The 12,504-nt window shown below is 41.5% G+C and overlaps 1 long non-coding RNA gene across 1 annotated transcript; it reads right to left on the bottom strand.

The window, feature by feature from the left end:
* Window positions 1-1,191: 1,191 nt before the first annotated feature.
* Window positions 1,192-11,494, bottom strand: LOC148148315 (uncharacterized). Its single transcript, XR_015759186.1, has 3 exons — window positions 9,199-11,494; window positions 5,544-5,759; window positions 1,192-1,545 (listed from the first exon to the last, which is right to left on the bottom strand). It is a non-coding gene; the product is annotated as an uncharacterized LOC148148315 (long non-coding RNA).
* Window positions 11,495-12,504: the final 1,010 nt, after the last annotated feature.

The raw sequence follows: 12,504 nt of genomic DNA, 5'->3' as shown, positions 1-12,504 counted from the left end.
ATTGAAATTTTTCAGTCGTGAATTTTATGTCTTAACACTTATTATAAAGCAAACCTTTTAGAAAATTTACAAGTTATAAATTATTAGTTGCTAGTGAGAGCTTACAACTACAGAGCGTGCATTAGCAAATAGTATTCAATTAAACAACATTCAGGTTGGAGCAAATAAAAGCTTTCTGTGCTATCTTGTCTATAATAAACATTAGTACCTAATTTATTCAGGCCTCTGTTTAACAACAATCATGTTTATTTTGCACTACATATTAAACCTGCAAATACAGTAGCATTAATGGAGTTCAGTATAAGGTACAAGGAAATGAAAGCAGCAATGATGGATTTGATAGAACCGCAGAATTTTACAACGCAAGGAAAGGCCAATGGGCTTCTTGATTCTGTGTTTAACAATGTCACAGTGCACTCTTTATCCTTAAATTTAATTTTGTTGTTTGATGCTAGAAAAGCCAATTGAATTTATAAACACACAAATTGATTGGAACACTGACAACATTGGGTGGGACAGAAATCAGTCAGATAGTCACAGTGTTACACATTACAGAAAGAAATCTTGGCATATACAGCCAATGCTTAACCCTTTGACCACTTGTAAAATAGCTTTCACAGCGTAGGCATATTTCATTAGACTATCATCATGCATGATGGACCAGAAGGCCTCTCCCTGTATTTAGGATTCTATGATTGCAATTGGCTTGTTAATAGTTAAATACATATGTACTTTTCTCTTTCGGTTTGGTCCATAATCAATTATTTAATAATATAAAATCATAGTTGTTTTTGCAATTCCAGAAGTAAAGGATATTTTGACATCATACATTGAACTCATTTTATTTTAAATTCATATTAACATACCTTTAATGAACAGCAGAGAAATTATAGTCCACTGTAACGTTCACAGTAATGTTATAAAAGAGAAACTGGTACGCTTAGTGTGTATTATATTTTGGGTAAATGTTGAAGACAGCATAGGAGCATAACCTCTCTTTGTCTGACATTGTGGAAGTCTGGTCAGTGTTTCATGGAAGGTGATGGGGGCCTGAGTGTTGGCTGAAGAACAGGCACAAGGTTTTGTCACCTCCTTTCAGTTAGGCCAGTCGAAGTAAATTCCCATCGAGGTCTTGAGGGCAGGAATCCACTCTCACCCAGGAAACCTTCCCCCCCCACCCCCAATCTCAACCCCACACCCCCAGAGAAATGCTGGATAATCAGAGACTTAAAGCTGTGCATTCATTGACAGAGTCATTAGGGATAGAGCAATGACAGCTATCAACAATGCACTCATTTGAGGCCCACGACCACCCGAGCCTCAGGTGAGTGATGGAAGTATGGGGGCAGTGCAGTGTGGGAGTGAGGGAGCTAAGCAGCGTAGACAGGCGTGTGGCTCTTAGTGGGACCTCTCTTGCTGATGCAAGGTCTGGTGCTTTGTATCTTTAAATGAGAACCTCCAGTTCACAGCGTTTGCTTTTCCGTCTGCTGCTTGTCGAGCCCTCCATCCAGCACGAGCTGAAAACCAGTGGCAGTGTGAAGAGACCTTTAAGTGGATATGCATCAATTATACAGTACGAAGCAATAAAGGTCAGATTTGTATACCGAATTTAGAAAAACAATAAAATGTGATGAATAGATCTGAATATTAGCCTAAGTCACAAGACCTCTCTTCACCCATGGCAAATTTGACCAAAACTGACAAAGCCCACTACTTCAACATTCCATGTTAACCATGATCAAGTAAGCAGAGACATGAAAATCACCTTCCGTGTTACAGAGGTAAGCCAGGTCTCAACACCTTCTGTGTGGGGATCTTGCTCAACTGCACCCTATTGAATAAACAGTAGCTTAAACAGGAGGACAGTTCTGAAGAAGAGTCACATCAAGCTGAAACTGTTAATTCTGGTTCTCTCCACAGATGCTGCCAGACTTGCTGAGTTTGTTCAGCATTCTCTGTTTTAATTTCAGATTTCCACCACCTGCTATTGCTTTAATTTTGCTTTTATTTTCTTACAAAGTCAACCTGATCCCATACCTGACCAATCCTAATGAAGAAAAGACACCCAAACTTCCCATATAGCAGCACTTGACCTGATACACTGTATAGAGCAGTTACCCTGTTATACTTTACAGAGAAATATTGCTTCTCATTGATTAGACTAGATTAGATTACTTATAGTGTGGAAACAAGCCCTTCGGCCCAACAAGTCCACACTGACCCGCCGAAGCGCAACCCACCCAGACCCATTCCCCGACATTTACCCCTTCACCTAACACTATGGGCAATTTAGCATGGCCAATCCACCTAACCTGCACATTTTTTGGATTGTGGGTGGAAACTGGAGCACCCGGAGGAAACCCACGCAGTCATGGGTAGAATGTGCAAACTCCAGACAGAGAGTCACCTGAGGCGGGAATTGAACCCGGGTCACTGGCACTGTGAGGCAGCAGTGCTAACCACAGTGCCATAATAGACAGCTGAATTCGACTATGAGAATTATCACTGTTTATCGACATCACCAACTTCAGCTGCCTGTGCTTATAAACATCACACCTCCATTTACACCATGGATGTACAATCTCTAATGGGGAGGTGACAGCCTAGCAGTATTATCATTGGACTGTTAATTCAGAGACCCAGATAATGTTCTGGCTACTCGGGTTTGATTTGAATTTGATAAAATCTGGAATTAAGATTCTAATGATGACCATAAAACCATTGCCGATTGTCAGAACATCCCATTTGGTTCACTAATGTCCTTTCAGGAAGGAAACTTTACCTAGTCTTTACTTAGTCTGGCCTACATGTGACTCCAGACGCACAGCAATATGGTTGACTCTTAACTGCCTTCTGGGCAATTAGGGATGAGCAATAAATGCTGTCCTAGCCAGTGACATCCCATGAATGAATAAAAAAAAGCAACATTACCTTGGCAAGAATGTGATGACTGAGATTAACTAGAACAATGTGCCTTAAATCCAGAAACCACTTTGGACATGTGCTTAGGCCCTTCAGCAACTCTCTCAACTTTGCTAACTGATAGAGTAATGCTCTGAAGCACTTAGAATGCTCATCCTTAAATGGCAGTGGAAATAGGGAATTTGCATATTTTAAAGAAAGACTCTCATTAAGGAAGGGGGGAGTGGGTGGTGGAAGTTATCAGGAGTAGGTGAGAATGTGAAGTGGAGTTTGCAGTGAGATCAGCTGTAATTTTACTGAATAGTGAAGCAGGTTTGAGGGGCTGAGTGGCCTACTCCTAATTTGCAAGTCGATACAAGATGTACCAGGTGGATTCCATTAAAAGGACCCCCCCCCCCCCCAACACACAGCACAACCTGAAAGATCCAACCTTCCTCACAAACAATGGACAACGATCAACCAGATGGGAAGTGGTCCTGATAGAGGCTACCATTTTCTTGAAAGGTGAAAACATCTCCATCATGTGACTACTGGACCCCTAGTCAGACATGATTGAATTCTGGTCTCAGAGGAGAAAGTGAGGACTGCGGATGCTGGAGATCAGAGCTGAAAAGTGTTGCTGGAAAAGCGGAGCAGGTCAGGCAGCATCCAAGGAGCAGGAGAATCGACATTTTGGGCATGAGCCCTTCTTCAGGTCTCAGAAGACAGTCACAGGCAGCGCCCAGGTCTCCGTGCTATGATGCTACAATGAAGCTTGTTCTGAATTTCTGACTTACATATTTGATAATTGATTTGTTTTCTTCTACTATGAGAAAAGATAGAAACATAATCTGAACGTGTAGTGTGCAGTGATTGTAACAAGGTAAGCCAGGTGGACCTCATAGAATATGAGTTCCCTGAGTGGGGCTGTTAATCTGGTCTATGTGTAAATAAAGGATAATTGGGTGATGGGATAATGGCCTCTGTGGAGTTATTTCAATGGTGACAAGAGCTGAATTAATGATGTAAACATGTGAAAGCACCTACTCGCTGAAGCCCAACTGGACTTCAAACAGACACTATAGTTGGCTTTAACATTAAAAAGTGCAGCAAGTGGAGCATATGGGTTACAGGGTATTCTGATGGATGTGGACACCCTCGCCAGTCCGACTGAACTTGGAAACATGAGTGAAGGCAATTGCATCGCCTTCTCAGGACATATCCTGATCAGAGGGACTCTAGGTCAGACCACACCAAAACCCTGAAACAAAGCCAAGCCTTGGCCAAATGGTTAAAATTTTCTTCAGGTTTGGGCTGGCAAGCCATTATTCTTGTTGTCAGTCTGCAGACCTGAGACATCAAATGAGTCCCAGTAGACCTAAATGGAGTAAGAAAACTCATAGGCCAGTATCCGGGAGAGTGCACACCCTGGAACATCCGCCTACACCTGGTTTGGAATAGTTAACTTGCTTAGCAACATCCAAATCAGAACCAATCAAAATAAACGTCATGTTAAATGGTCACCTGGTTCTAATGGAGGTTGATACCGACATGCCCGTTTCAGTCATTACAGAACCAGCTCTGGACTCCAACCCTTAGGTTTGCACAGGACCTTGGCTTGGCTGAGAATCTATGGAACCTTCACAGATTAAGGGTACAACTTCAGTTCCAATCTCATATTAGAAGCAGCTGTTTCAGTGATCATTGATTGTAGCAAAAAGCTCAGGCCCAAGGTTGATGGGGTGTAATTGATTTAGTAAAGATTCACCTTGATTGGCTTAACATTTTTCAATGAGAAAACAGCTGCCTGAGTGAAGTCCAAATTAAATACCAGAAAGTTTTTTTACAAGGTCTCAGGACTATCAAAGGGACCAAAGACATTTTGCATGTTGACCAGGAGGCAATTTCACGATTCTGCAAGGCCTGTCCCGTGACACTTGCCTTATGGGCAAAAATAGAGGCAGAAATTAAAAGGCTGGAAAGTGAAGCAACTATCCAGTTTGCGGAATGGGCAGCACTGATCATACCGATTGTGAGGCCCAGTGGGTCAGTTCACCTTTGTGTGATTTTAACCAAATGGTAAGATATTTCTCACAGCTAAATAAATACCGATTCCTCGCATTAAGGATTTATACACCAAACTGGTTTGTTTCTTCTCCATATGTGAAGACTGTACAAAATCGAATTGCTCTAGTGATGACAGAAATAAAGACCTTTTTATGAATAAAATATATTTGTGAAATTAAAAAAACAACATACAACCAAAACAGTTCCTCGCCTAAATTGAAAAAGACTCCTCCAGCATTTGCAAGGAAGGACAGTGCCCTGGGATATGCATGTAATAAAGAGTGTATACATGGACAAGCATGACTACAGTGATTACATCAGCTATTGAGACAGCTCCCAGATGAGCATTGTGGCCAGAATATTGCCCTTGTCAGATTGCATTTATCAGATTGGGACAATTTGCCAGGGTACACACTGAGAGGATGTTTCCCCTCCCCTAGATCCATGAATCAAGAAATAGGGGGCACAGGTGAAAATGAAAATATTGCCCATTTTAAAAGAAGATGAAGACTTTTATCTCTCAGAGCAAGGCTCAAAATATACAATTGCACCATTTCGTACAAGACTATACTTACATACATATGAGGCACCGGGAGAGCCTGATAGCTGAATGGATCCCCAATTATACTTTGGCAGATGGTGGTCTTTCCCCACAGCACCTTGGCAGCAGCTGCCCCAGGTTTTAGTATGTCCATCAGCACATAGGTCTGGACCTTGGAATGTGCCAGTCTGCAGCACTTGGCTGAGGACAACTCCTTGTTCTGGAAGACCAACACGTTTCGAGCATCTTTCTTTAAAATAAAAGTTTTTTTAAAATAAAAATTTTCTTGAAAATCTTTTTAAATCTCTTTCAAAACATCTATATACAAAAAAACCATCAAAACAGAAAAAAAGGCAGTAAAACAAAGCCATAACACAGTACTATTGTTAATGAACGACCTACTATTCTAACAGAACAAACATATCTACTTAACTTCAACTAAACTACAAACATATTAAATAAATACTAACTTAATCTAAATTCAAATAAATTAAATAATTTCTCACTACTTTATTCTATCTCACTCATCACACCTCCACTGAGGCTCCCATCCCTGGGAGCACCATCTACAGTACCCATATTCTTTTTCCCCAGTCTCCTCCTCCCGGAGCCCCACGGGCACCCATATTGATTCCCATGGAAATACCACGACCCTAATTAATATTGCTGATAAATCAGCATCAATATAATTTAAAAAGGACCGCCATGTCTTGTAAAACTGTTCCGTTTTATGGTGCACCATATTTGTGAGGTAGTCTTGGGGGAGGTGCTCCATCTCCAGCCTACGCCACCCCATGAGACCTGGTGGCTTTTCTGACATCCAATTCAGTAGAGTGTTCTTCCTCGCATAATGGGTAAGAATGTTACACAATCTCTTCCCGTTTTCCCTCAGAGAGAGCAAATTTGGCAACCCCAAAAGAAGAATGATTGGATCCACGTTAATTTCAATCCCCAGGATGTCCTTTTCACGAATTTTTAAACAAGGAACAGGTGATATGGAAGCGTCCAACTACTTGGAGTGTTCTACAGCAACGTGGCCAAACCTATCCTTCATAGCACCAGGGATAGGTAGAACCTCAGTACACAGTGACATTTGCTGTTTGCGTAACGAGGGGCTACACACAGTTTTATGCCAAGGAGACCATTGTGTTGAGTGTGGCATTGGGTACATTCTTCCCCCCCTTATCCAGACCTCTGTACATGGTGTCCCTTCAGATACATTACATCTTTGACCTTCAGATGAAGTCTCAGATGGCTTAATGACTACAACAGTGCAGGTTCTGGGAATGAGCCAGACCTGCACCACGTTCAACAACAGAGAGAGTGCCTTACACCTAATGACCAGGTTTTTACCTACAATGGTGATGGAGTGGTAGTCCCAAAAATCCAGTTTCTGCCTCATCTTCGTGATGCTCTGCCCAAGTTTTTGCGCATGCCCCAGCCCGTCCGAGCCATATTCCCAGCACCTTCAGGTAACCTGTTCTGATGGTGAAGGAAATAAAGGATTGGGCGGCCCAGTTCCCAAAGAACATGGCCTCTTTCTTGTCTTGATTTACTTTGGCTCCATAGGCCAGTTTGAACTGGTCTCAGATGCTGATGGGTCTGCGCACTGAAAACAGTGACATCATCCATGTACATGGAGGCTTTGACCTGCAGGCCTTCGCTACCTGGAATAGTCACCCCTCTCAGGCTCACATCCTTCCTGATGGACTCAGCAAAAAGCTCTATACAATACACAAATAAGGCAGGAGAGTATGGGCATCCTGCCTGACTCCAGATCTGATTGGGAAGCTTTCTGATTCCCACCCATTGATTGAGACTGCACTAATAATGTTGGTGTAGAGCAGTGAGATCTAATAGCAAATTATCTTCCCAAAGCTCATTTTGGAGCGCATGTCCCACACGTTGGTGAGCAAAATCTTGTCAAAAGCCTTCTCCTGATCCAGGCTGATGAGGCGGGCATCCACCTCACCCCCCCACCCCATCCTGCACAGAGGTGATTGTATCCATGAGGAGCATGAGGATCTTTGAGATCATTCTGTCCAGTACAGAAAAGGTTTAGTCAGGGTAAGTCACCAATCCCAAAGCAGACCTGACCCAGTTGGCTATGACCTTAGACAGGATTTTGCAGTATGCATTCATTAGTGAAATTGGTCACCAATTTCTAATTTCCTCCCTGTCCCCTTTCCACTTATAAATGAAGGTGATGATATCTTTTCTCATGGATTCACAAATGTTTCCTCCCAGAGGCATACTGTCATACACCCCGAGCATGCCCTGGCCAATCAGTCCCTCGGAGCTGAATACATCTCGGCCGGTAAGCTGTTGCTTCTGGGATTTCTATTCTTTTTCCGGACTCAAGGACCTTGGTCAGTTCATCCAGAGGTAGTGGCTGGTCCAGCCTCTCCCTCATGCTCTCATCTAAAATCTCCGTGATAGAGGATAGGAATAACTGGAAGCTGAGCTGTTGGAAGGCTTCATGCCACACAGTCAGATGTAAAAGGATTCGCTGATCCCCAGGACGTCAAACTGAGATGGCGTTACTGGCTGCTGAGCACAGAACTGTGCACCTTCTGTTAGAAGAAACATGAGCATGCTTCATCCTGCTCTAAAGTCCAGACCACAGACCGTGACATAGAGTCAGAGAGAGGTGACTATTCCAGGCAGTGGAAGCCTGCAGGTCAAAGCCTACCCGTACATGGATGATGTCACCGTTTTCTGCTCAGATCCGTTGACAGTGCACAGAACCATCAGCATCTGCGACCGGTTCAAACTAGCCTTGGAAGCCAAGGTAAATTGAAGCAAGTAAGAGGCCATGTTCTTTGGGAACTGGGCTGTCCAAACCTTTATTCCCTTCACTGTCAGGTCAGGTGCTGGGAATATGGATCAAAGGGGCTGGGGAATGCGCAAAAACTTGTGAAGACAATTGCGAAGGTGAGGTAGAAACTGGGTTTTTGGGATTACCGCTGCCCCTCCATTGTAGGTAAAAACCTGGGCATCAGATGTAAGGCACTCTCTCTGTTATTGAACATGGTGCAGTTCTGGCCCATTCCCAGAAGTTGCACTGTTGCATTCACCAAGTTATTTTCCGCTTCATTTGCAGGTATAGGTTCTGCATACTTTTTGTATGTTATGACTTTTTTATTTCAATACATAGGTTATTCATACAAAAAACATACACATGTAGACACAAACACTGTTCAGTTCTGCACAGTTGCAAGGAAACAAACGTTGGAGTTTGACTCCATCCAAACAACTCAAAGGCATCTCTCACATGAATCAGACTATATTTATATGCATTTGAGGAAACAAGAAGGTCCAATAACTGAATGGACCATTTCCACAATGAGCCTGGTGGCAGCTGCCCCAAGCTCGAGTACATTTGAATGTTATGATGTCATAACAGAATGGCTTTTGAGCTTTGAATGAAAAACTTCAAGGATTGAATCCTAAACCTGGTGTATATCAGAGAGTGATGGACTTTGTGGTCAACATTATTGTAACTGAATGTGTTGCAAAGACAATCGAATGACTCTGATTTGGTGATGATCAGGTAATTTATATCAATGTTCTGATTGTGGATGGCAAGGTAACAACTTGTGACATTTTGCTTTTCTGAAAGATTATGTTCAATATGCAAACTCATAAGAGCAGCAAAACGCAAGTAGTCTCTGTCCATTCTCATTTACCTATCCCAGACCATACATCTGAGGCAGGAGGACCACGTTTCTTTGTCCACACTCATCTTGTACTGAAATTCACCAGTTGATACAGATGTTCTGTTGGAGATTCTGTTGATAGTGGTGGAAGTGTGTTCCTTACAGTGAAGATTACAGCCAAATCACGCATTTCTTCTGAATTCTCAAGACCATGGATTCATAGAAAAGTTAAGAAATAGTATTCAGACCAACATATCTGTGCTAGCATAACATGAAAAAGTACAAAGACCCATTCTAGTCCCATCTTCTATCACATAGTTTATAGCATTGCAGGATACAGCTCTTCAGGGACAGATCTAAGTTCCTTTTAAATGAGCTAGGTATTTCTGCCTCCACTACCAAATTGGCAGAAAATTCCTGACACTCACATTTTTAGAGGAAGATATTTTTCCTTATACTTCTTCTAACCCTTCTACCAACCACCTCACAACTGTACTCCCTAGTCATTAATCTAGGTGCAGGGGAAGCAGATCTTTCTTGTCCATTTCAGTCTCGGCATCTTAAACTTTTATCCACCTCAATTAGGACATCCCTAACCTCTGCTTTGCTCAGGAAGCCAATCTTAGTTTATCTAATCTTTCCCTGCATTTGTGATTTTCAATCTTGATAGATTGATATGATTCACTGTCAGTGAATGTTGTTCCTTGTGCAGACGAACACATCAACATAAGACACAGGATCACAAGTTGGCCATTGTCCTTGCTCTGCCTTTCATTCTGATTGTGGTTGATCTGCCACAGGCCACAATTCCTCTTTTGTGCCAGATCCTCTTTGCTCTCAACTTGTAAATACTTCAAAACACTATTTTAAAATACTTCCAGTGATCTAGCCTCCACAACTCTAATTACCTAGCTACCTCTTTTAATTCTTCCAAGGATAATGCCTTTTTTTATTGTAAGTTGCCTCTTCCTGTTATATGGAAGTGTGAACATCAAATGAGGACATTTTAATATTACAGATTAAAGAACACATTTTTGCAGTATTTCTCTCACTCCAATTCTTACTCAGCATTGTTAGAATGTATCAGTTGAGCCCAATTTTGATTTGACCAGATGAGGAGGTAAATTAGCTCCCCTCTTTTTAACCTCCTCATTAGCCTGTGACAAAGAGCCAATTACAAAAATTTCTTGAGTGACTTAATTCCTTGCTAACAGAGGGGGAATGAACAAAGATGTGATATCAAACACTCCCATAAATAAAGATATAAAGTGTAAAAGGAAGAGTTCCTAGCACAGAAATGAAGAAAATAAATTCGCAGTTGAAATGTCTGTAGAATGCTCTCAAGATGTTAGGCTTTAAACTGAGACCATGATTTAGTAATTAATCATTCGTATCCTCAATATTAGTGAATATGGCAGTTATTGTTGAGTCCTTGGTAAACAGATTTTTCTCCCAAAAAAGAAACCAAAGAAAGAAAAAAAACCAATAAACAGCAGATGCTGAAATGTGAAAGAAAAACAGAAATAGCTGGAATAATTCAACAGGTCTGGTAGCATCTGTGGAGTGGGAAGCAGAGTTAACGTTTCGAGGCGAGAGATTCTTCTTCAGAATGTTTCTCCAATTTGTTTTATCACTGCAGTTGTGTCCTTTGAGTGATATTGAAATGAAACATTTTTAAAGGGAGGAGGCTTTCCCCTATTCTGTCTCTGCTGTGCTGCAGCTGTGTGAAATACAGTTCATTCATGCATTCCTTTTTTGACCTCATTGTTTTCTGAGTTGGATAATTTGAAGGTGACTCTTTTGTCTCTAACATGTGAAACTTATCCATAAATGTATACATCAAACTGGAGATACAGATCTGAAGCGTCAATGCCTTTTTAAAATGTCAATTTCAGCTCATACTGTCTTTGTTTATTTCACATTGCTTTCATAAAACTGGGTTAACCTGTGATAAGCTGATTACTGCAACCAGTTTAAGTCAGTGTTATTCCATTTACAACTATTTTACTTCATGAAAGTTTCAATTATTAAATCAGATAATGCCCACCTTTTGCCCCACTCATGACAGTTTCTTCCCAGATATACAAACCACTTGTTTCAAAATATATTTGTCACATGGGATTTATTGAGTAGCAAAGTCATATATAATTACAGAAAAATATGGCAGAATTCAAATACTATTCTCATTGTAACTAAGTGATCAAATCCTCTTCTTGTTATGGGCAATTTGTACTGTGAATGCCACCGAGCTGTAAACAGTGTAATATTGGGAGATCAGACAGTTCCAAATTACTTTTGAGTTCCAGTGGTATAAAATTCAATCCTGCTTAGGAACAAGACAGGACTTGTTACAAGGTTTTCAATTGGTCAGTCAAAAGTTGTTGAAGAACAGTCAAAAGTTATACACAATTGGAGAATGAGTGAGTGTACGAGAGGTGGGTGGGGGAGGGGGTTGGGGAGTGTGGAGAGAGAGAGAGAGAGAGAGAGGGAGACCCTGTGAAGAATAGTTTGCTGTTAAGCTGAGCCGCTGAGAAGGCCGCTGGTTCTGTGTAGGTTAGGTTGAGGGAAACATCCCAAAAACAGTTTTCTCCATATAGAAGAACAAGGCAGCAGATACATGTGGAAACACCACCTGCAGGCTTTCCTACAACCCACATACTATTCTAACTTTGAACTAGATCACGGTTTCTTCATTGCAGGTAGGTCAAAATCCTGGATGTGGGTGAACCTAAACCCAAAAACTTCAGCCACTCAAGAAGGCAGCTCACCACTGTCTTCAGGATAATTAATGATGGGCAATGAGAAACTAAGGAGGCGATAGTCTATGTTTAATCTAGCTGAGGGAGAAGTCTGAAAAAAGTAAACTACCAGTATAATGAATGCAAAACACCAGGCAGCCAGTGAGAAGCCGGTAAGATGGAACAAGAATAAATATTATTGGTAATAATAAAAATAACAACTAGCAGAAAATAACAAGAGATCCCAATCCCATTTCCAAAAGACAGTACAGTTTTCCAGTGTCTAGTGGACTTTAGACTGAGAAAAAGCCATTGCACTTACAGTAATGGATAGGAGCAAGAAGGTAGTTTAAAATGAGGAAAGGAGATCGTAATAAAACACGATTGGAGATGCCGGTGTTGGACTAGGATGTACAAAGTTAAAAGTCACACAACACCGGGTCCAACAGGTTTATTTGAAAGCATTAGCTATCGGGGCGGTGCTCCTTCATCAAGTGGTTGTGATCCAGCAGTGCTCCGAAAGCTAGTGCTTCCAAATAAACCTGTTGGACTATAACCTGGTGTTGTGTGATTTTTAACATAATAAAACATGTAACTA

This window comes from Chiloscyllium plagiosum, unplaced genomic scaffold, assembly GCF_037043375.1.
Source record: "Chiloscyllium plagiosum isolate Xiang-an unplaced genomic scaffold, Cpla_swu_hap1 HiC_scaffold_13, whole genome shotgun sequence".
NCBI classification, from domain to species: Eukaryota; Metazoa; Chordata; class Chondrichthyes; order Orectolobiformes; family Hemiscylliidae; genus Chiloscyllium; species Chiloscyllium plagiosum.
The sequence above is the reverse complement of the archived record's forward strand: the minus strand, read 5'-3'. Positions and strand labels throughout refer to the sequence as shown.